The sequence below is a fragment of the Rattus norvegicus genome, chromosome 4, assembly GCF_036323735.1.
Source record: "Rattus norvegicus strain BN/NHsdMcwi chromosome 4, GRCr8, whole genome shotgun sequence".
In the NCBI taxonomy this organism is placed as follows: domain Eukaryota; kingdom Metazoa; phylum Chordata; class Mammalia; order Rodentia; family Muridae; genus Rattus; species Rattus norvegicus.
The window spans coordinates 91,202,210-91,224,910 of record NC_086022.1 but is presented as its reverse complement, the minus strand read 5'-3'; the positions used below and the strand labels follow the sequence as shown (position 1 = coordinate 91,224,910).

The 22,701-nt window shown below is 41.4% G+C and overlaps 1 protein-coding gene and 1 pseudogene across 2 annotated transcripts in view; both read right to left on the bottom strand.

The window, feature by feature from the left end:
• The window catches only part of Mmrn1 (multimerin 1), a 75,401-nt gene extending 55,952 nt beyond the window's left edge, over positions 1-19,449 (bottom strand). Inside the window, exons 1-2 of one of the 2 annotated variants that reach the window (XM_006236596.5) lie at positions 19,431-19,449; positions 4,077-4,187 (exon numbers count right to left, since the gene is read on the bottom strand). The gene's annotated coding sequence lies outside the window, so the exon portion shown is untranslated. The remainder of the gene's footprint in view (positions 1-4,076; positions 4,188-19,430) is intronic. The other variant, XM_001071128.8, reaches the window with a different exon arrangement.
• Positions 19,450-21,009: 1,560 nt separating this feature from the next.
• On the bottom strand, positions 21,010-22,306 carry Eno1-ps7 (enolase 1, pseudogene 7; annotated as a pseudogene).
• Between the last annotated feature and the right edge of the window lie 395 nt (positions 22,307-22,701).

The following is a 22,701-nucleotide window of genomic DNA, read 5'->3' as shown; positions in this document are numbered from 1 at the left end:
TGAAAACAAGCATGAGTATACAGCATACACCTCACATATATAGAAACACACATACCTCACACCCATGTCACATATGAAACACATATACACATCTCATGTATGCACAAATGTTCACATACATACACTGCACACATTCACACATCATGCATCTCTTTTTCACACACAAAACACACACACAGCCCTACACATAATATGTATATGTATATGTATATGTATATGTATATGTATATGTATATGTATGTGTATGTGTATGTGTATGTGTATGTGTATGTGTATGTGTATATGTATATGTATATGTATATGTATATGTATATGTATATGTATATGTATATGTATATCTATATCTATATCTATATCTATATCTATATCTATATCTATATCTATATCTATATCTATATCCACCCCCACAAATGCTTTAAACATATACACCTAACGTCACACATACCTATATACATACCACACACATGTATACATGTGGGGCAGTGAAAGACACCCTGGTACCCGGTTGAGGAGATTTGAACTCTGGAGACCCTGAAAGGGACAGTAGGAACTTCTGACTCCCAGGACACCAGGCTGGTCACTAGCCCGCAGCCCTCCATAGATATATGACCATCAGTCACATAAGGGCAACACCCTAATCCCCTTCACAGGTAGAGGATGTGACCATAGGTCATGTAATATGTAAAATTATAATGAGGAGCCTAAAGGCCTGGAGACTTAACCAATGAAGCTTTCCTTCCCAGACACTCCTCTATGAAAAGGTATTTACTCTTAGGCTCACTCTGAGAAGTGGGGTACAGTTTTATTTATCCACCTTCAGCCATGACAATAAATACCTTGAAACCAGGGACTGCCTCTTTTCATGGGATCTATCATGGGGAGCCACAGAGAAGCCCTTTGCCTACAGAGCTGCTGCCTAATCTCTCTCAGAAGAGATCCCTGCGCTCCCAGCAGTGGCTGCAACCAAACCCATTACCCTATCACACCAAAGATTTTCCCCTCGGGACTAGCTTAAGTGTCCCCACCTCCTTTCTCCTAGGCCCCAGGCTAGATGCAGCCCCGTGGGGGGGGGCACTCCCTTCACAGCTTGTCCGCACCATCCCCAAGAGCCTGAGAACCCAAAGGCCTCAGCCTCCTTGCAGACACCGGGTCACCCCCAACCAGCTCTGGCTGTGTTCCATATCTGCGGCTTCTCATAGCCCTACACCCACCCTGCGAGGGCATGAGGTAAGCAAGGTCAAACTTTCTGCATCCTGCCTTCTCTAGTGGCCTAAACCCTGTGGCAGAAAGGATGCAGGACCCCACCATTAACCCTACAACTGGTGCTACCAACATGGAGCAAACCCAGCTAAAGTGTACCCCCAGCTGGTGACCCACAGAGACACATAGGAACTGGTTCTGGTAACTTGCTCTATGGAGATGCTGACTAGCCTCCAGTCTTTGCCCCTCACCCAGCCCCACAACCCAGACTTAAACACAGCTAACAAAGCTGCATTTCAGACAACAGCTGCCTTGAGAGCTCTCTGCTTCCCCTGCCTGCCAGTTAGGGTTCAACCCAAGGTTCCCTGAGGAGACTGCTGCTGCTGGGCTAACAACACACCTACTACAGGATGCTGCCATTCACTCCCTCTGGCCCTAACTGTGCAATCAAGTCTCTATGCTTCTTCCTTTGAGTTTTATTTCGAAGTTGGCCTTTCATCTCCTTTTGCTCTACATTTAGGATATATCAGCCAAGAAAAAAACAAATGAAAACACGAGACCTGTCTGCTTAGAGCACACAGCCACAGCCAAAGCAAGGCAGAGTGGCCCCTCCCCTACATCTAGGCCAGCCAAAAACGATAGAAAAAACACCTGAAACCCGAAAGTTTTCAGGGTTTGTTTAAATCCTTGTTCTCTCTAACAGGAGCACCTAAGACAATGTTCGTGCTTCTCAACCCAAAATTTTCATGCTTCTTTGTTTAAATTTTCTCCCTAGCATTCGTGATTTATGTCCAAAAAATTTCAATTTGTTTTAGATTCCTTTGAAGTTAAAAAAGTCATCTAATCTATTCCCACAGGTCAAGCTAACTATACTGATAACTATTATTTAATCCTTAATTAACAACCAGTTTTCTTTCACAGACAAACTCTTACTGACTGTTCCCAGATACAAAGTTAACAAGATATTTTCTTCCTCAGCCATCCAAAGCAGAAAGAATGCCTTCCATGACTAAACTCAAACACCCTTGCTTTTCTAGGCTCATAACAGCAGACCAGGAAGTGCTCCCAAGAAAACCATCACAGACTTAACACATGCTACCCACCCTATGCGGACATCTCCCTGCTGGGATTTTGATCCCCTGTTGTGAACACCCTATGGGTATATCTCTACAGTGCTGCTCCCACAGATCCAGCTGAGACTGAACGGTCCTGCCTGGGACAACAAAGCTGCCTTCCTCCAGACACCTCATCTGACTGAAGACTCCTGAGACACACATTGAGATTCACAGATGATACCCGAGACCCTCAGAAGACAGACTTGAGATCTTCCAGCTACAGATGAACTCTCTTGCCAAAGCCAAATGGTTACTAAACTTTGGTAAAGTTACATGATAGTAAGGAAAACATGATGTCTAGTTAGACTAGCAAAATGTTTTTTTAAAACCAATGTTAATACCCTCAAACTGTACAACCCATGGAATATTTAATTGATACAATAATCCTTTGTCTTCACAAGCCCCACCCTCACCCCTCCTCACCACTCTGGCTTAGTTGTGCTACCCTTTCTGCCTTTGTAGTGCTTTCTTTTGATATTCCAATCCCACCCAAAATTTCCACTACAAATGACATGATCACTCCAGTGATGACGTCTCTCATTAAAAAAAAAAAAGGTAAAAGGAGAATATGTGGGGCAGTGAAAGACACCTTAGTTCCCGGTTGAGGAGGTTTGAAGCCGAATACTATGAAAGGGACAGTAGGAGCTTCCCCTGACTCCCAGGAAACCAGGCTGGTCACTAGCCTGCAGCCCTCCATATATATGTGACCATCAGTCACATAAGGGCAAAACCCCAATTCCCTTCACAGGTAGAGGATGTGACCACAGGTCATGTAGGCTCAACCAGATCTCCATTATAATGAGGTGACCAAAGGGAAGGCCCCCGTGGTCCCCCACTCCATTCTCAGCTCTTCTGCAGTGCCTGGATGCCCAAGAGCCTGATATCTGATACTCCAGCTTCCTTGCAGGCCTGGGGACCCCCGAGCCAGCTCCAGCTAGGTCCCATCCTCAGATTGTGCTTCACCCCTGGAGTGGTGTCCTGTTGCTTCTCACAGGAACTGCCTTCCCAAGCAGCCCAAGCCCTGTGACAGAACAGATGCGGGACCCTACCATTAATCCTACAAGTACATGCAATACACATAGTACATGCATAAAGTCATATACTTTACATACCCATTACATACATGTACACAATTGCTGCAGGCAGAGAAGTAGAAATAACAGCTTGGAAAAGTAGGGGAAAAAATTCCAAACAGAAACCAATCGAACACACAAACCCAGATGACTCTACTCCTACCAAATGACATCGACTGAACCACAACCAGGTTAGAACGCTGACAGGAAAGTAACATGTCACCTTACAAGTCTTGTTCTCCTGAGTTGCAGTGTCAGAGAAGGAACGGGACGACCGATAATGAGAGCCATTATATAAAGCAACAACATGAGCCAAGATAGGGATAGCTACATGTGAGTCACTAAGATCAGAAAACTTAACAGACTGATTTCATGCTGAGAAAAAAAAAATCCTGCCTAAAATGTTATTTATTTTCAATTTTTTTTTCAATTTTTTAAAAAGATTTATTTATTTTATATATGTGAGCACACTGTGTCGCTCTTTTCAGACACACCAGAAAAAGGCATTGTATCCCATTACAGATGGTTGTGAGCCACCATGTGGTTGCTGGGAATTGAACTCAGGACCTTGGGAAGAGCAGTCAGTGCTGTCAACTGCTGAGCCATCTCTCCAGCCTCATTTTCAATGTTTTTATTTGATGTGTATGAATGCCTTGTCTGCTTGTATGTATGTGCACCATATGCATACCTGACACCTGCAGAGGCCAGAGCAAGGCATCAGCTCTCCAGCAACTGAAGAATTGAAGATGCAGATGGTTGTGAGCCCCACTGTGTGCACTGGGAACTGAAACCGGGCTCCCTGCAAGAGCAACAAAGATTGTTAAGTACTGATACATCTTTCTAGCCCCCGACCTGAAGTTCTAATAACAGTACACTTCCTGGTGTTTAATGTTCTCAGCCTATTAGTAGGAGAGGAGTTCCATGGGTAAACACTTAACAGCCAACAGTGGATGGATTCAAGTGACAGCACTTCCTCTTGTGTGCAAGACACTAGGGACGACTGCATAGCTCACAGCACATTTCACAGGCTGCAGAGGCAAGCTATGCCACCCAAGAGTGGTGTTCACAGCCTCACAGGTAGGTGAAATGAACTCACACCAACAGTGGTGTCCCCAGCCTGGCAAGTGAGAGAGCTCAACCTGCTTCAATAATTTTGCATGTCCACAGCTTGCTGAAAGCCACTCTTTCGTGACAAATGGGAACTGTGCCTGTTCTTCTTGATAAAAGAGTCATGGGACCTTATCCTGAGAAGCAGACAGGACAAAATCATCCCGTGGTCAGGATGTTCTAGGCCTTTCAGTTTTAGATGTCAAAGAAGCATGCATTACTGTTAAATTTAGCACTCATACCATACCAGTTCAGAGGGGTTTCTGGGTTTTTGTTTGTTTGTGTAGTAAAGAATAGATCATTCTCCAAAACCTTGCCTGCAAGGAAAATCCCAAGTGTAATTTCAAAATATTTTAAGATCCTCATAAGCTCAAAGTTACTAAAGGTGTTGTCATTTGTGTTCAGATTAGATGTAGAATGAAAGTTGGAGTGACTCAGCTCCGAAGGAGACTGGTCAGGACAGGGTGAATGTGCCTTTGAAGTCAGTACTAACAGCACACTTCCTGGTCTTTCATGTTGATTTGAATGTACATTTGCGTTGACCTCTTACCTCACTCATTGCCTTTCCTACAGAAATGTGATCCAAACTCAGGAAATAAACTAATAGAACAATAAGTATTGAGAAATTTAAAAGGCTATGCCAGGATGTAGAGGAGAAGACAGGGAGCATGCGTGTGTTAGTGAGAACTTAACCACATTTAAGTGCAGGTGAAGACAAACAACCGAGGCAGAGGCTGAAGTAGCATGGCAGGGAGAACAGGGGTTAACTTGAAGAGCGCTCAGATGCTATTATTCAAAGCATGACAAAGAATGACAGACACACAGCAAAGGTACCAAGTTCATGAACCTGCGGAACAATTTCACATTTTAGCACACACGTTTCCCTATGATTGCAAGAAATAAGCGAAGGAGGCAAAGGGTAAGTTTTTAAAGAACAGTGTAGGATTGCTTCCAAATTGTGGAGATGAATTGTGGAATTTCAGCCCTGCCTTTGAAGTAATTTAGGCAAATTGTAGGAAACAACAGCCTGAAACATAAGAGAAAAAAGAATTGGAAGCAGTTAGGGGAAAGCGACAGGATATAGAGAGCCAAATGATTAAAGCTGATCTTTCATTAAATCAAGTGGAAGGAAAGAGCAATGAAATGAAGACTAATTTATAATATATAATTTATAAATTAAAAAATACGCATTTTTAAAAATTTTCTTTCCTGGTATAGATGAAATGAAGATACTGACAAGCAAATCCTAAGAGGTGGGAGACGAGGGCGATCTCCTGTAAGGCATGCTATAGAAATTCATCACACCAAAAGAGGAATTGCTCCAGAAGGAAGTAGGCTGGCAGGAAGGAGTGCCAACCATCAGAAAAGTGACATGACTAAGTGCCCCAAAAACATGGAATGTTATCTTAATTGCATAACCAATTATAATGCTTGAAAGAGCTTCCACAGGTTGTAGCTTTGGAACGAACTTCGCAGCTCCTGTGGCACTAGCGACAGCAGTTATAGGTGAAGTGCAGAGTGATGTCTGCACTCCGAGGAAGCATCAACAGAACACTTCTGCTATCTGTGAACAGGAGAGTAACGCTTGAAAGTGTACCAGGGTAAGTTAAATTGGAGATCACTATTGCAAGAAAATTCGAAAATGTCAATGAATAGACCTAACATGGGATGTTTAAAAAATATTCAATTCACAAACAAAGGGCAAAAGAAGAGAGGAGAGAATTAACAGTTTAGAAAAATGGTTTAAAAACCTCCAGGAGACAGAGCCAACCAAGTCACAGACAACAAACCTTCAATGCAAACTGAATAGCAATGCCGGTTAAAGGGTAGTACTCATCAAGGTCAGAGAACCAGAACAGAAAGGACCAGACACCAGTATCTCTTGCCTTGAAGAAGTGCATTCTATAAATGTTACAGAAATACTTTTAAAGCAAAGGGGGAAATACAAGTTAAAAATTAGTTCAACTTAAGTCACCAAGAGAGACAAATGGTCAGATCTTCAAATATGCAGCTCATTAAAAGTAGGAAATAATACTGAATTGTATGCATCTGGGAGATCTTCATAATAGATGAAGCAAAATTTGACAGAACTGAAGTTAGAAGAAGGCCAGTCCATAATGACAATCAGAGAGGTAAGCAGCTCTCACTTACAAGTACACGGACAACAAGCATTAAGACAGAGTATTTGAGTAAAACCACCAGTCAGCTACTCTAATTGATATGCACAGAATGCTTAAGATGGACGGATGCACACGCAGAAAACACTTTGAGCTAGGATGTGTGTTGCCTCAGGAACAATTTCTCAGCACATTTTAAAGAATGAAAATTCTAAGTATAACATGTTGTAAACATTAAAGAATTATATAAGCAAGGTAAACACTGAAAAGTGCTAAGGTATATTAAAACTAAAGATCACTCTTTTATGTCTAGCTCAGAGGTACAAACACAAGGAACATATATAACTTTGAATTAAATAAGAAAAAACTGAAAGAAACCCACATAACTGTTTCACTTGTAATGCCTATGTGCATAAAGAGGAAAGGGATGAAATTGAAGAGATGAATTCAGTTGTAAAATTGGATGAAATAAGTTTTATTTTAAAGATCAAATTATTCCAAATTTGTAAAAGGAGGCAATATTAAGAATTAATAAATTTTTCAAAGCTGATATTGTGTTTAGGACATTATACTTATATATTGATATACTATACAGTATATTATAAAATAGTATAATTTCAAATGTTAATGGGAATTTTATTTTTTTCTTTTATTTTTATTAAATTGGGTATTTCTTATTTACATTTCAAATGTTATTCCCTTTCCTGGTTTCTAGTCCATCAGCCCCATAACCCAGTCCCCCTCCCTTTCTATATGTGTTTTCCTTCCCCATCCACCCACCATTACTGCCCCTCCAACAATCCCGTACACTGGCAGGATGAAGGACTTCCCCTTCCACTGGTGCCCCAACAAGGCTATTAAGTGCTACCCATGTAGGTGGAGCCCAGGGTCAGTCCATGTATAGTGTCTGGGTAGTGGTTTAGTCCCTGGAAGCTCTGGTTGGTTGACATTGTTGTTTTTATAGGGTTGTAAGCCCCTTCAGCTCTTTGAGTACTTTCTGTAATTCCTGCAATGGGAGTCCCATTCTCAGTTCAGTGGTTTGCTGCTGGCATTTGCCTCTGTATTTGACATATTCTGACTGTGTCTCTTAAGAGAGATTTATATCCAATTCCTGTCAGCATGCACTTCTTAGCTTCATCGAATGGCTGAGAAACACCTAAAGAAATGTTCAACATCTTTAGTCATAAGGGGAATGCAAATCAAAACAATCCTGTGATTCCGTCTCACACCAGTCAGAATGGCTAAGATAAAAATCTCAGGCGATAGCAGATGCTGGCAAAGATGTGGAGAAAGAGGACCACTCTTCCATTGTTGGTGGGATTGCTAACTGGTACAACCATTCTGGAAATCAGTCTGGAGGTTCCTCAGAAAATTCAACATTGCATTACTTGAGGACCCAGCTATATCTCTCTTGGGCATATACCCAAAAGATGCCCCAACATATAAAAAAGACACGTGCTCCACTATGTTCATAGAAGCCTTATTTATAAGAAGAAGTCTAACTTCATAAGTTCTTTATATATTTGGGATATTAGCCCTCTATCAGTTGTAGGATTGGTAAAGATCTTTTCCCAATCTGTTGGTTGCTGTTTTGTCCTAACGACAGTGTCCTTTGCCTTACAGAAGCTTTGCAGTTTTATGAGATCCCATTTGTTGATTCTTGATCTTAGGGCATACGCCGTTGGTATTCTGACCAGGAAATTTTCTCCAGTGCCCATGTGTTTGAGACTCTTCCCCACTTTTTCTTCTATTAGTTTGAGTGTATCTGTTTTAATGTGGAGGTCCATGATCCACTGGGACTTAAGCTTTGTACAGGGCAATAAGAATGGATCAATTTGCATTCTTCTACATGCTGACCTCCAGTTGAACCAGCACCATTTGTTGAAAATGATATCTTTTCTCATTGGATGGTTTTGGCTCCTTTGTGAAAAAAATCAAGTGACCATAGGTGTGTGAGTTCATTACTGGGTCTTCAATTCTATTCCACTGGTCTATCTGCCTGTCTCTGAACCAATACCATACCGGTTTTATCACTATTGCTCTGTTATACTGCTTTTGGTCAGGGATGGTGATTTCCCCTAGAAGTCCTTTTATTGTTAAGGATAGTTTTAGCTATCCTGGGTTTTTTGATATTCCAGATGAATTTGCAAATTGTTCTTTCTAAGTCTATGAAGAATTGGATTGGTATTTTGATGGGGATTGCATTGAATCTGTAGATCGCTTTTGGTAAAATGGCCATTTTTTACTATATTAATCCTGCCAATCCATGAGCATGGGAGATCTTTCCATCTTCTGAGATTTTCAATTTCTTTCTTCAGAGACTTGAAGTTCTTATTGTACAGATCTTTTACTTGCTTGGTTAAAGTCACTATGAAGTATTTTATATTATTCGGGAACATTATAAAGGGTGTTATTTCCCTAATTTTTTCTCAGCCTGTTTATCTTTTGTGTAGAGGAAGGCTACTGATTTGTTTCAGTAAATTTTATACCCAGCCACTTTGCTGAAGATTTTATCAGGCTTAGTAGTTCTCTGGTGTAACTTTTGGGGTCACTTAAATATACTATCATATCATCTGCAAATAGTGATATTTTGACTTCTTCTTTTCCAATCTGTATCCCTCTGATCTCCTTTTGTTGTCTGATTGCTCTGTCTAGGACTTGAGAACAATATTGAATAAGTAGGGAGAGAGTGTGCTGCCTTGTCTAGACCCTGATTTTAGTGGGACTGCTTCAAGTTTCTCTCCATTTAGTTTAATGTTAGCTACTGGTTTGCTGTATGTGGCTTTTACTATGTTTAGGTATGGGCCTTGAATTCCTGTTCTTTCCACGACTTTTATCATGAAGGGGTGTTGAATCTTGTCAAATGTTTCTCAGCGTCTAAGGAAATGATCATGTGTGTTTTTTTTATCTTTGAGTTTGTTTATATAATGGATTACATTGATGGTTTTCTGTATATTGAACCATCCCTGCATACCTGAAATGAAGCCTACTTGATCATGGTGGATGATCGTTTCGATGTGTTCTTCTATTCGGTTTGCAAGAATTTTATTGAGTATTTTTGTGTCAATATTCATAAGGGAAATTGTTCTGAAGTTTTCTTTGTTGGGTCTTTCTATGGTTTAGGTATAAGAGTAAACGTGGTTTCATAGAAGGAATTTGGTCGTGTTCTGTCCGTTTCTATTTTGTGGAACATTTTGGACAGTATGGGTATGAGGTCTTCTGGGAAGGTCTGATAGAATTCTGCACTAATCCTATCTGGTCCTGGGCTCTTTTTGGTTGGGAGACTTTTAATGATTGCTTCTATTTCCTTAGGAGTTATGGTATTGTTTAAATGGTTTATCTGTTCCTGATTTAACTTTGGTACCTGGTATTTGTCTAGAAAATTGTCCATTTCCTCCAGATTTTCAAGTTTTGTTGAATATATATGCTTTGTGTTAGGATTTGATGATTTTTTTTAACTTTCCTCTGATTCTGTTGTTATGTCTCCCTTTTAATTTCTGATTTTGTAAATTTGGACACACTCTCTGTGCCCTCTGGTTATTCTGGCTAAGGGTTTATTTATCTTGTTGATTTTCTCAAAGAACCAGCTTTTGGTTCTGTTGATTCTTCAAATTTTTTGTTTCTACTTGGTTGATTTCAGCACTAAGTTTGATTATTTCCAGCCTTCCACTCCTCCTGAGTGTATTTCTTTCTTTTTGTTCTAGAGTTTTTAGGTGTGCTGTCAAGCTGCTGATGTATGCTTTCTCCTGTTTCTTTCTGGAGACACTCAGAGGTATGAGTTTTTCTCTTTGCACAGGTTTCACTGTGTCACATAAGTTTGGGTATGTTGTACCTTCATTTTCATTAAATTCTAAGAAATCTTTAATTTTTTTCTTTATTTCTTCCTTGTCCAAGTTATAATTGAGTAGAGAATTGTTCAACTTCCAAGTATATGTGCCCGTTCTTTCCTTAGTGGTGTTATTGAAGACCAGCCTTAGTCCGTGGTGGTTTGATAGGATGCATGGGATTATTTTTATCTTTCTGTACCTGTTGAGGCCTGTTTTGTGACAGATTATATGGTCAACTTTGGAGAAATTACCATGAGGTGCTGGAAAGAAGTTATATCCTTTTGTTTTAGGATGGAATGTTCTACAAATGTCTGTTAAGTCTATTTGGTTCATAACTTCTGTTAGTCTGTCTATGTCTCTGTTTAATTTCTGTTTCCATGATCTGTCCATTGATGAGAGTGGGGTGTTGAAATCTCCCACTATTATTGTGTGAGGTACAGTGTGTGTTTTGAGCTTTAGTAAGATTTCTTTTATGTATGTAGGTGCCCTTGTATTTGGGGCATAGATATTTTGGATTGAGAGTTCATCTTAGTGGATTTTTCCTTTGATGAATATGAAGTGTCCTTGTCTTTTTTGATTATTTTTGGTTGAAAGTTGATTTTCTTTGATATTAGAATGGCTACTCCAGCTTGCTTCTTCAGACCATTTGATTAGAAAGTGGTTTTCCAGCCTTTTACTCAGAAGTAGTGTCTTTTTTTTGGTGTCTGAGGTTTGTTTTCTGTAGGAAGCAAAATGCTGGGTCCTCTTTACCTATCCAGTCTGTTAATCTCTGTCTTTTTATTGGGGAATTGAGTCCAAAGATGTTGAGAGATTTTAAGGAATAGTGATTGTTGCTTCCTGTTATTTTCGTATTTGAAGGTGGAATTATGTTTGTGTGCTCCTCTTCTTCTGGTTTTGTTGCAAGGAGATTGCTTCCCTTGCTTTTTCTAGCATGTAGCTTGCATCCTTGTATTGGACTTTGCCATTTATTATCCTTTGTAGGGCTGGATTTGTAGAAACATATTGTGTAAATTTGGTTTTGTCATGGAATATCTTGGTTTCTCCTTCTATGTTAATTGAGAGTTTTGCTGAATACTGTGACTTGGGCTGACATTCATATTCTCTTATGGTCTGTATGACATAAGTCCACCATCTCCTGGCTTTCCTAGTCTTTGGTGAAAAGTCTGGTGTAATTCTGATAGGTGTGCCTTTATATGTTACTTGACCTTTTTTCCCTTACTGCTTTTAATATTCTTTCTTTGTTTTGTGCATTTGGTGTTTTGACTATTATGTGACAGGAGGATTTTCTTTTCTGGTTCAATCTATTTAGAGTTCTGTAGGCTTCTTTTATGTTTATGGGCATCTCTTTCTTTAGGTTAGGGAATTCTTCTTTTATGATTTTGTTGAAGATATTTACTGGCCCTTTAAGTTTGTAGTCCTCACTCTCTTCTATACCTATTATCCTTAGGTTTGATCTTCTCATTGTGTCCTGGATTTCCTGTTTGTTTGGGGGTATGGTATCTTTTGCTCCTGAGAGTCTTTCTTCTATCTCTTATATTCTGTTGGTGATGCTTGCATCTATTACTCCTGAACTCTTCCCTAGGTTTTCTATCTCCAAGTTTTTCTCTCTTTGTGCTTTCTTTATTGTTTCTATTTCCATATTTAACTCCTGGATGGTTTTGTTTATTTCCTTCTCCTGTTTGGTTGTTTTTTTCCAGTAGTTCTTTAAGTGATTTTTTGTGTTTCTTCTTTAAGGGTTTCTAGTTGTTTACTTGTATTTCCTTAAGAGAGTTATTTATAACCTTCTTAAAGTCCTCCATCATCCTGATAAAATGTGATTTTAAGTCTAGGTCTTGCTTTTCAGGTGTGTTTGGATATCCAGTGTTTGCTTTGGTGAGCGAATTGGGCTCTGATGGTGCCAAGTAGTCTCGGTTTCTGTTGCTTGGGTACTTTTGCTTTGCTCTCACCATAGGGTGGTTTCTGGTGTTACCTTGTTCTGCTGTTTCTGAAAGTGGCTAGACCATCCTATAGGCCTGTGTGTCTGCACTGCTGTAGACCTGTTTTCCTGTTTTCTTTCATCTAGTTATGTGAACAGGGTGTTCTGCTCTCAGGCATGTTGTTGTTCCCATCTGCTGGCTTTCAGGTCTCCATGTGGGCAGGAACCAGAAGGGTCCTGCCCCTAATTCTCCTAGGTCTCTGTGTGCAGGGGGAACAGATGGCACAGTCGTTTTCCTCTTGAGTCAGGAATGTGAGCAGAGTTCTCAGGGGTGTTTGTCCTTCTGATGGTCTAGCGCTCTCCACCCCCACGGGATTTGGGAAATTTTATAATGACATGTATTATGTAATTATCTGTAACATGTAATACCAGAGTAGTCTTCTCTGTTTTCACAGGAGTGTCTGCCCCTCTGATAGTCTAGCTCCCCTCCCATTGGATTTGGGTACAGAGAACTGTGTGACCAGTTTAGTTCAGTTCAGGGTGCCAGCCAGAACCAGGACTTTCCTGTTGATGACTGCTTCCTATATTCCTGTGTCCAGAGGCACTATGCAGCTTCTTCTTGTGCCAGGGATGTGGGCAAAGGTGGGCAGAAGTGGCAGTCTGTCCTGCCCTGCAGTCTCAGGATTCTGGGTGTTCTGCTCTCTCTACCACGGGATTTGGGAGCAGGGAGCTCTGGGCTGGGATCAGAGAGGTTCGGGCTCCAGCTAGATACCAGAAGTGCTGGTTCCAGAGGAATCCTGCCTTTGTGTGTTCTGAGTCTACCAAGCAGGTCACTTGGAGCATAAAAATTGGTCTTACCTCTGCTCTCAGGCATGTAGTAGCTCCTCGGGGCTGGCTTTCAGCTCTCTGTGAGGGCAGCAACCAGATGGGTCCTGCTTCTACTGCTCCTAGGTCCCTGTGGGCAGGGGGCCTAGATGGAGCTAAGCGTTTTCCTCTTGAGTAGGGAATGTGAGCAGATTTCTCAGGGTTGTCTGCCCCTCTGATGATCTAGCCCCCCCCACGGGATTTGGCAAATTTTATAATGACATGTATCATGTAATTATTTGTAACATGTCATTATATGTAACATGTAATAAGTTAGTCAAGCCTTAATAAGTAAAAGACAGGGTATTGTTAGCTTTTAATGTGGAAAAAGAATGGAGATTATAGACTGAATGAACATTAAAAGTGTTTTTGGAATAACTTTATGACAATGTTTGGCATTAAGTGAAATAAACATGCGCATTTTTGAGGACTTGTTAAAACGGACAGAAATGGACATTAAGAAACAAACAAACAAGCCTAAAAGGTCTTAATAACAATGAAAAGGTGTCAATAAAATATCCAGGCACAAATATTCTAGTATAAATTTTCCCAAATATTGAAATAACCATATAAACATTACCAATCTCCTTTTAAGAACTCAAGATAATACATTCGAATAAAATTTACGAGACCATAAGTCCTGGAATACTTACAAAATGAACTATTTACTAAAAAGCAAGCCAACTTTCCAGCTCACATACTAAGGAAGTTGAATAAAAAGGTCCCCAGCTGGTGGTGCTGTTTGGAAGGTTATAGAACTAAACATGCATGGAGCCTTGCTGGTAGAAACATATCACTGGGTGAGTGTTGAGAATTTATAAACTCACCCCAATTCCTTTTTGTTCTCTCTTCTCCCTATGTTCAGTTGAGATAAATGTAATCTTTCAGTTTCTGCCTCTGACTGCTCTGCCTTTCCCACTACTATTGACATCTAGCCCCCTGGAACCATGCATAAACCAAAATAATTGTCCTTAAATTGCTTTGTCATGCTATGTTATCACAGAAACTGAGAAATAACTCTCATATTTCCTTCACTAGCATTAAAAAGCAAAAACAGTGAACTGAATGACAGTATATCCAAAAGGTTATTATATCTGATTTCCTGAAGGCTGGCCCTAGAATTCAGTCTTAACTTATGTCTGAAAATGAAGTTTATCACATAAAACCAACAATACAAAGAAAGGAGAGAGAGGGAGGGCAGAAGGCCAGGAAGAGAGAGAGAGAGAGAGAGAGAGAGAGAGAGAGAGAGACATGCACATGTATCTCCATATAGATAAAAGCATTCGTTGAAATTAGACTAGTTCACAGTGAAATCTGTGTTAAGTAGCAAAAAAAAATATAGAAAGGCATCCACAACTTACAGCTAGACTCACTCATGGCGATAAAAGGCTATGCTTTCTGATATAAAGTACAGTCCAGTTCTGTATGAAGTCTTATCGATGAGCTATACAATGAGGTATACAAAAGAATTAAGCACAGTGGTTGGAAAAGAAAGCATACTCTGCTGGTTTGTCCATTCTTATGGACACTAACCCTCTCAAATACGTCTTATAAATTTTGTTGATAAGAAATTTTGAGCAAATTCACACATGAAAATTAAGTATACATACATTTATCATAGTTCTACACACTAATACCAAGCAATGGGAAGGTTAAAAGCATTCCAAAGAAGCATCAAAGGAATCATGGAAGCTCAGCGTGGAGCTAATTTGAACTGTGTAAGAACTCAGCACTGAAACAAAACATTAGCAAAGAAATCAACCCAACTCTTTTTTTTTTTTTTGGTTCTTTTTTTTCGGAGCTGGGGACCGAACCCAGGGCCTTGCGTTTGCTAGGCAAGCGCTCTACCACTGAGCTAAATCCCCAACCCCTCAACCCAACTCTTGAAACAAATGGAGAACTGCATTGTGTTAAAAACTGGCAAAGACACTGTTTAATGGAACTCAATGATGTATAACTGGGCTTCTAAGCCCATCCAAATCTGTGTGTGGGAAGTGGGGACAAGGGTGTGCTCTATGGAAGCTGGAACTCATAGACCTTGGCTATAAATCATAAATAAATACTCAGAGATAGCAAAAAAAAAAAAAAAAACTGGCAAAGAGCACTGCTGCCAATCTGTCCTCCACAGAGTTTTCCTCACTTTCAGTGTGACGCCAAACCAACTCACTCGAACAGGTACCCCAGCCTTAGCACAACTGACGTCATTATTAAGTCACAATGATGTATCATTAATCATAAAACTTAGCACACAGACAGCAACACATACCAAACAAAAACACAGACAGTCTCTAAATGTACTAGCCTTGCTTTTCGGCTTCTGAAGTTTTGCCTCTAGCTAACTATTCTCCCTAACTGAAGTATGTCAACCCAGGATATAGTTGTTGTGCTTAAAAGCTCACTATGAGAAAAGCTCAGGGCTACACTAGGATCCCAAACACCCAGTGTAGCTGATGGCTAAGCTAGTAAGGACTTTCTATTGGCCTAAACCTGTGCATTAGTAGCCTTCTCTGTGGGACGTCCACACCACTCAACCTGCTCTGGGCATTCAAATGCTTTTTCTAGCCTAGAGTTTCAAATGCCTCCAAAATCAGGATAATCATATCAGTCAGAGCAGCAGCCCACACTCTGGTACTGGCTTCTGTTCTAGATTGCTTTCCATTATGGTGATAATAAGCATGATTGAAATAAACTTAGAGAGGCAAAGGTAAACTTTATCTTGTCTTTTCTATCACAGTCCATCACTAAGGGAAGTCAGGGCAGAAATGTGGAGGTGGATCTGAAGGAAGAACACAGAGGAAAACCCAGCTTTCATTATTATAGCTCTGAAATGAATGAAAAAAAATAAAAGGAATAGGCAGACTGCTCCTTTGGATGGTGGAGGAGAAAGTTTACTCTAGATATGTGAGGGAGCACAGCCAGAAGCAGACACATCTGGGAGAGTCTTGAAAGTAGCGAGGGAAAAGAAGGGAGGAGAGGGGAACCAGGTAGAGCAGCCAGGATGCCAAAGGTTCAAAAAGAAGGGAGGGTAACTTAAAAGTCTGACTTATATAGGGAAGAGTCTCTGGGAAATGGGAGAAGGGAAGCCTAGCTTCTGGACTGTGGAGTTCAGGGTAGCCGGTGGGGTATGCCAGCCATATCCTGTAACAAGTAAGGCTTGATGGATGCTGGGAGAGCCAGGAGGTTAGGTCTGCTTTGGTGCCTTAAATAGGCACCCAAACCATTTGCCTGAGTTTGAAACTTAACACCAGCACCACCTGTCCAGAGGAGGCATCTTCCATAGAGGACTCCACCTTCCCCAAATCACAAATAATCAAGAAAATATCCCACAGATTTGTTTACTGGGAACTGAGGGAGGCAATTTCTCCAGTTAGGCTCCCTCTTCTGAAATGACTGTAGCTTGTGTCAAATTCACGGAAACAGTTTATGAGTACAATATAAAATCCATTTAAAGTAGAAAAATCAAAGGGTAAAAATATATCTCTCATCTCAAAATTATAAAAACTAAGTAAAATATCATTCTTCTATTAAGGAATCTGCCTAAGTTGGTCTTTCTTTGAATTGTTCACTGCAAGAAATGGGAAGACAGCTAATTGTTTAATTAACATAGACACACAGTGTAAATATAGTTTTTCTCTTTAGATCTATTCTTCTTAGTATTAAATTTAGGAAATAACCAGATGCCTAGAAAGAAGTATTCGAGTCAGATTCAAAAATACATAAAACAGCCTAAAAAGCATGGCACCTTGATCTAAACCACTTTTGAGTTTGATTCCTGCATCATCCCACATTGCTCCTTCATTGCTTACCCTATATCCCCTCAGCTCTCAGGAGCTCAGTCACAAATTAAAAGGTGACTGCACACAAATGGACTTAGCACATATTCTTTGGTAAGACATCAATGAGTGTGAAGCGATCTACTTCTTTTTTTTTTTTAATTAACTTGAGTATTTCTTATTTACATTTCGTATGTTATTCCCTTTCCTGGTTTCTGGGCAAACATACCCCTAATCCCCCCTCCCCTTCTTTATGGTTGTTCCCCTCCCCAACCTCCCCCCATTGCCACCCTCCCCCCAACAATCACGTTCACTGGGGGTTCAGTCTTAGCAGGATCAAGGGCTTCCCCTTCCACTGGTGCTCTTACTAGGATATTCATTGCTACCTATGAGGTTAGAGTCCAGGGTCAGTCCATGTATAGTCTTTAGGTAGTGGCTTAGTCTCTGGAAACTCTAGTTGCTTGGCATTGTTGTTTATAAGGGGTCACGAGCCCCTTCAAGCTCTTCGAGTTCTTTTTCTGATTCCTTCAATGGGGGTCCTGTTCTCAGTTCAGTGGTTTACTGCTGGCATTCGCCTCTGTATTTGCTGTATTCTGGCTGTGTCTCTCAGGAGAGATCTACATCTGGCTCCTGTCGGCCTGTACTTCTTTGCTTCATCTATCTTGTCTAATCGGGTGGCTGTATATGTATGGGCCACATGTGGGGCAGGCTCTGAATGGGTGTTCCTTCTGTCTCTGTTTCAATCTTTGCCTCTCTATTCCCTGCCAAGGATATTCTTGTTCCCCCTTTTAAAGAAGGAGTGAAACAATCACATTTTGATCATCTGTCTTGAGTTTCATGTGTTCTAGGCATCTAGGGTAATTCAAGCATTTGGGCTAATAGCCACTTATCAATGAGTGCATACCATGTTTGTTTTTCTGTGATTGGGTTACCTCACTCAGGATGATATTTTCCAGTTCCAACCATTTATCTATGAATTTCATAAAGTCATTGTTTTTGATAGCTGAGTAATATTCCATTGTGTAGATGTACCACATTTTCTGTATCCATTCCTCTGTTGAAGGGCATCTGGGTTCTTTCCAGCTTCTGGCTATTATAAATAAGGCTGCTATGAACATAGTGGAGCACGTGTCTTTTTTATATGTTGGGGTATCTTGTGGGTATATGCCCAAGAGAGGTATAGCTGGATCCTCAGGCAGTTCAATGTCCGATTTTCTGAGGAACCTCCAGACTGGTTTCCAGAATGGTTTCCATTGTTGGTGGGATTGCAGACTGGTAAAGCTATCTACTTCTACAGTAGGTAGCAGGTAAGCCTCCATGGCAGTGCAGCTGAGCCAGTCCAGGGCTCACTCTAAGGAACAACTTTAGGTCATCTTGACAGCTTTCAAAAACACAAAAGTTCCTTATTTAATACTCAGCATCTGTCTTTTATTTAAAAGACAATGGAAAGGCATCTATCTATCATCGTATTTCCCCTTTTTTGCCTCTTCAAGGGCTTGGCATACACCCATCCCCTCAATCCATGAATTTCATTGTTATTCACAGCAAAGTTATTCTTTGTCTTACATTGGGAAGCCTTCTGAATCACATGAGATCGTGAGTCTAAATTTATTCTCTGTCCTCTCTTATTTCATGGCCTCCCTGAGGTAATAATTGCTAACTCTGTGCTGACTCTGTTCAACATTCTACTAAGCACTGTGTAAACTATAACACTTTAACTGAGACTTAGTGACTGTTGGTATTCTGTCTAAGCTCTACCCCCATAGTTACCTGGCAACTGCCAGTTGTGCCTGGCACTATAAAGGAGGCTGCTTGCCCCCTCCTCACTCTCTTTCTTCTCTTGCTTCCTACTCTTCCCCTCTTTCCCTTTGTCCCTTCTATTCCCATTCACCTCCCCTTTTCCCTACACATGCTCATGGCTGGCCTCTATTCCTCTCTCTGTTCTTCTATTCTTCTTCTCTCATTAAACCTCTCCACATGGAACTGTATTAGTTTGGTGTGGTTTGTTGGGATGTGAGCCGAGATTTAGACCCCAACAGTAACTCCAGGCTTCCTTTTTCCAAAAAGTAAATACATCCACAGATTAAGTTTCATGGTGCAACTTTTGTTGATTTAGTAGAGTATTTGATTCAGTCTATAAACTCTTGAGTGTCCTAAGCTAAAACCAAACGATAACTACTTTGAGTCTCTTCAGGCCATGTTTATGTCTCCTGAGTTCTGTCAGAAAATCAGTGATGCACATATTGTCCAAATTATAAATAGTATACATATTTAAAGGAAGTTAATGATTCTAAAAAAGGCATGGCATGCATTCACTAGGAGTCAAACTGCCAATACTCAAGAAAGACCTGCAATCTCATCAGAAGCAATGATAGGACATTTTTATTAAAACATTAGGCAGGATGTTAATTTTTAAAACAAACCATCAGTAGCTCTTACCTTAGTGCTTTTTGTCCATGGATAGAGCCTGAATGGGAACAAGTGAGCTTCTGAGGGCTTCTCTCCTACGCATCTGCATGCATAAACTCACTTGAGGAAGTAAAGCAGGGGGGATTTTAGGGGTGGGAAGTTCTTATTTCCAGTCAGTGAGTGCCAAGCAACTTCATGCAAAGATGTAGACACCAGGAAGCCTGAGGACACTGACCTGGACAGCTAAGTCCTTTAAGCAAAGCTAAGTCCCCACCACAATGAAGGTTTAGCTGCCTGTGCCATGCATGTTTAGAATAATGCAAGACTTGGCAGATTTCACCTCCAAAAACTGATAGTATAATTTGCTAATAATATTTGAACACAAATCGAAATGTGATTTTTCTCAGTTGAGAAGCTAGGACTCTAGCTTTGGGTTTTATACTTGTTATTCCAACCCCGTGGGGCATTCTGGGAGCCTTGTTGTGGTCTCCATCACTCATAATTAAGATCTCCCAAATAGAAGCCCTCTTTTTGAAGCATCTAAAATTTCTCTTTTTTGGCGGTGTGGGGGTCCTGCGGCTTTCATTTTTGCATGTAAACCACTGGGGAAGGGGTCTTGATGGTGGGCACCCTAGAGATTACACTGGAGTTCTGAGGGCTCCAGACACTACCTGGGAAGTCAGGTGACAGAAGCAATGATTCACACCAATCATGTGACCACTTTGTAAAGCTTGGACAACCAAGGAAGCAGTGCAATGGGAGAGGCAAGCACTGGGCCAGTCTTGAGCCACCTGGATGACATCAGGGACAGAGGATCTGGTAGCTCCAGGTGAAAGATCCCCGAAGAGAGACCCTTACTCAAGTCCCGGGAAGTTGCGGACCCCAGGCACAGAGAGACCATTTTGGATGTAATACGCAAAGGCGAGGTTTATTACGGAGATCTATTATGGAGATCTCCGGGCCGACACATATCCCACGCAGGAGACAGAGGTGTCGACCCCGAGTGGCTGGGAGAAGGGCTTTTTAAAGGAAGAAGTCACAAGCTCCAGGAGATGGGGGGATGTCAGAAGGAAATACCAAAAATGTCACGTGGTTGGGGATTTGGCTCAGTGGTAGAGTGCTTGCCTAGCATGCGCAAGGCCATGGGTTCGGTCCCCAGCTCCGAAAAAAAGAAAAAAAAATGTCACAAGGGGAAACTCTCAAAGTCACAGGATTGTCCTCATGATAGTGTTTTATGGTCAGCTAGTTCCTGGAGCAGGGCTATTGAGGCTGGAGGAAGGTCAGGTTGTCCTCATTGTTCCCAAAGCAGGCCTCTTCTTTGTCCTTTTAGGGTAAATGTTTGTTAGAGTTGATGAAACTCCTGTACCTGATAAACATCTGGATAGGCTTTGCTCCAGCTCGCTGGAACTCTATCTGCAGGACACAATGACTAGAGTAGTATACAATAAGGACTTGGACAATATGACAGGAGTAGGGCTCGTTACTTGTTTACTAACGTCTGGAGTCATTTGGAGGGCTGGTGAATGAGTCAGTACTAGATGCCCTGGAATTTTTAATTTTCTTATCTGCCTTAAGATGCCATCTCTCACAGGGATCTCCAGTCCATGCCTTATTTGTCCAGCGGGTTTCTGAAGGACCTGCCAGCAAACTTAGCTTTGCTGCCCAGTTCTGCCTCGAATCTAAGGATCTGATGTACTTGACCAGGCACTCAGATCAGCAAGGGGCACCAGTCTTGATCTGTCCCATGCACAGCCCCACAACTGGGTCAGCGATGAAAGTGTCCTCAGTCTCCCCAGATTGATGGGACATCATGATACCCCAGCCATTGGACTAGGCTAGCTTACACCTAGTCTCTGAGCCTGCGGAGACTCAGCCACAGAGCTGATCTGGCTCACTTTGAGGTAGTCGCAGATCTTCTCACCTGCAGCCTTCGCAATCCACTTAGGGTTGGTCACTGTGAGGTCATCACCCACCACCTGAATGCCTGCACTAGCTGTGAACTTCTGCCAAGCATCCCGGTCGTCCTCGTCAAAGGGGTCTTCAATGGACACCACTGGGTAGTCCTGGATCAAAAACTTGTACAGGTCGTGTGTGATGTACCTCTGGGAGTCATCTGGAGACTTGAAGCCCAGGTTATACTTGTGTAGAACTTAGAGGCAGCCACATCCATGCTGATGACAAGCTGGTCAGTGTAGCCAGCTTTTGCAGTTGCAGTTTTCAGCAGCTCCATGTCTTCTTTGTTCTCCAGGATGTTAGGTACAAATCCGCCCTTATCACCCACATTGGTGGTGTCTTTCCCAACTTCTCCTTGATGACATTCTTCAGGTTGTGGTAAACCTATGCTCCAATGCGCATGGCTTCCCGGAAACAGGATGCCCCCACAGGCAGGATCATGTACTCTTCTTGCATGGCCAGCTTGTTGCCTGTGTGGGAACAGTTGATGATCTCATTGAAAGCTGGAACTGGCAGGATGACTTCAGGGTTGCCGGCCAAGTCAGCAATGTGATGGTAAAGGGACACCCCCTTTTCCACAGCACTAGCTTTGCAGACAGGCAGTGACACTTCAGGATGGCATTTGCACCAAATTTAGATTTATTCTCGATGCCATCCATCTCAATCAGCACCTGGTCAATCTTCTCTTCTTCCACATCATTCAGTTTCTTGCTAACCAGAGCAGGTGCAATAGAGTTATTGATGTGCTCAACAGCCTTTGAGACAGCCTTCCCCATGAAGTGAGTCTTATCATTGTCTCGGAGTTCTAGGGTCTTGTAGATGCCAGTGGATGCACTGCTGGGCACAGCAGTTCAGAAGAGACCTTTTGCTGTGTACAGATCCACCTCAACAGTGGGATTCCTACAGGAGTCAAAGATCTCTCTGACATGGATCTTGAGAATAGACATGGTAAATTTCTGACTGTTGCAAAGAAAGGAGAGCCTAAAATTTCTTATACAACATGTTTAAGTAGATAGGAAGCTAGTTGCTCAATCCTGGAGACATTGCTGTGGGCTCCGTCAGTTACATTCCTTTGCAATTACTTTAAAAAGTATTTATTATGATAATTATTGCTTTATGGGTGTGGATGATTTGTACGTTTGTGTGTCAGATACTCTAGAATCGAAATTGCAGATGACTATGGTAGACACTGGAAACTGAATCTGAGTCGTCTAGAAGTGAAGCCCATACTCTTAAGCACTGAATCATTTTGACAGCCCATGCAGTTTCTTTGCTTCCCATTTCAAATTTTGCCAGTGAGTTTGCTGATTAATCTGATCTCCCGAAAACTATTGGGAGACACAAGTTT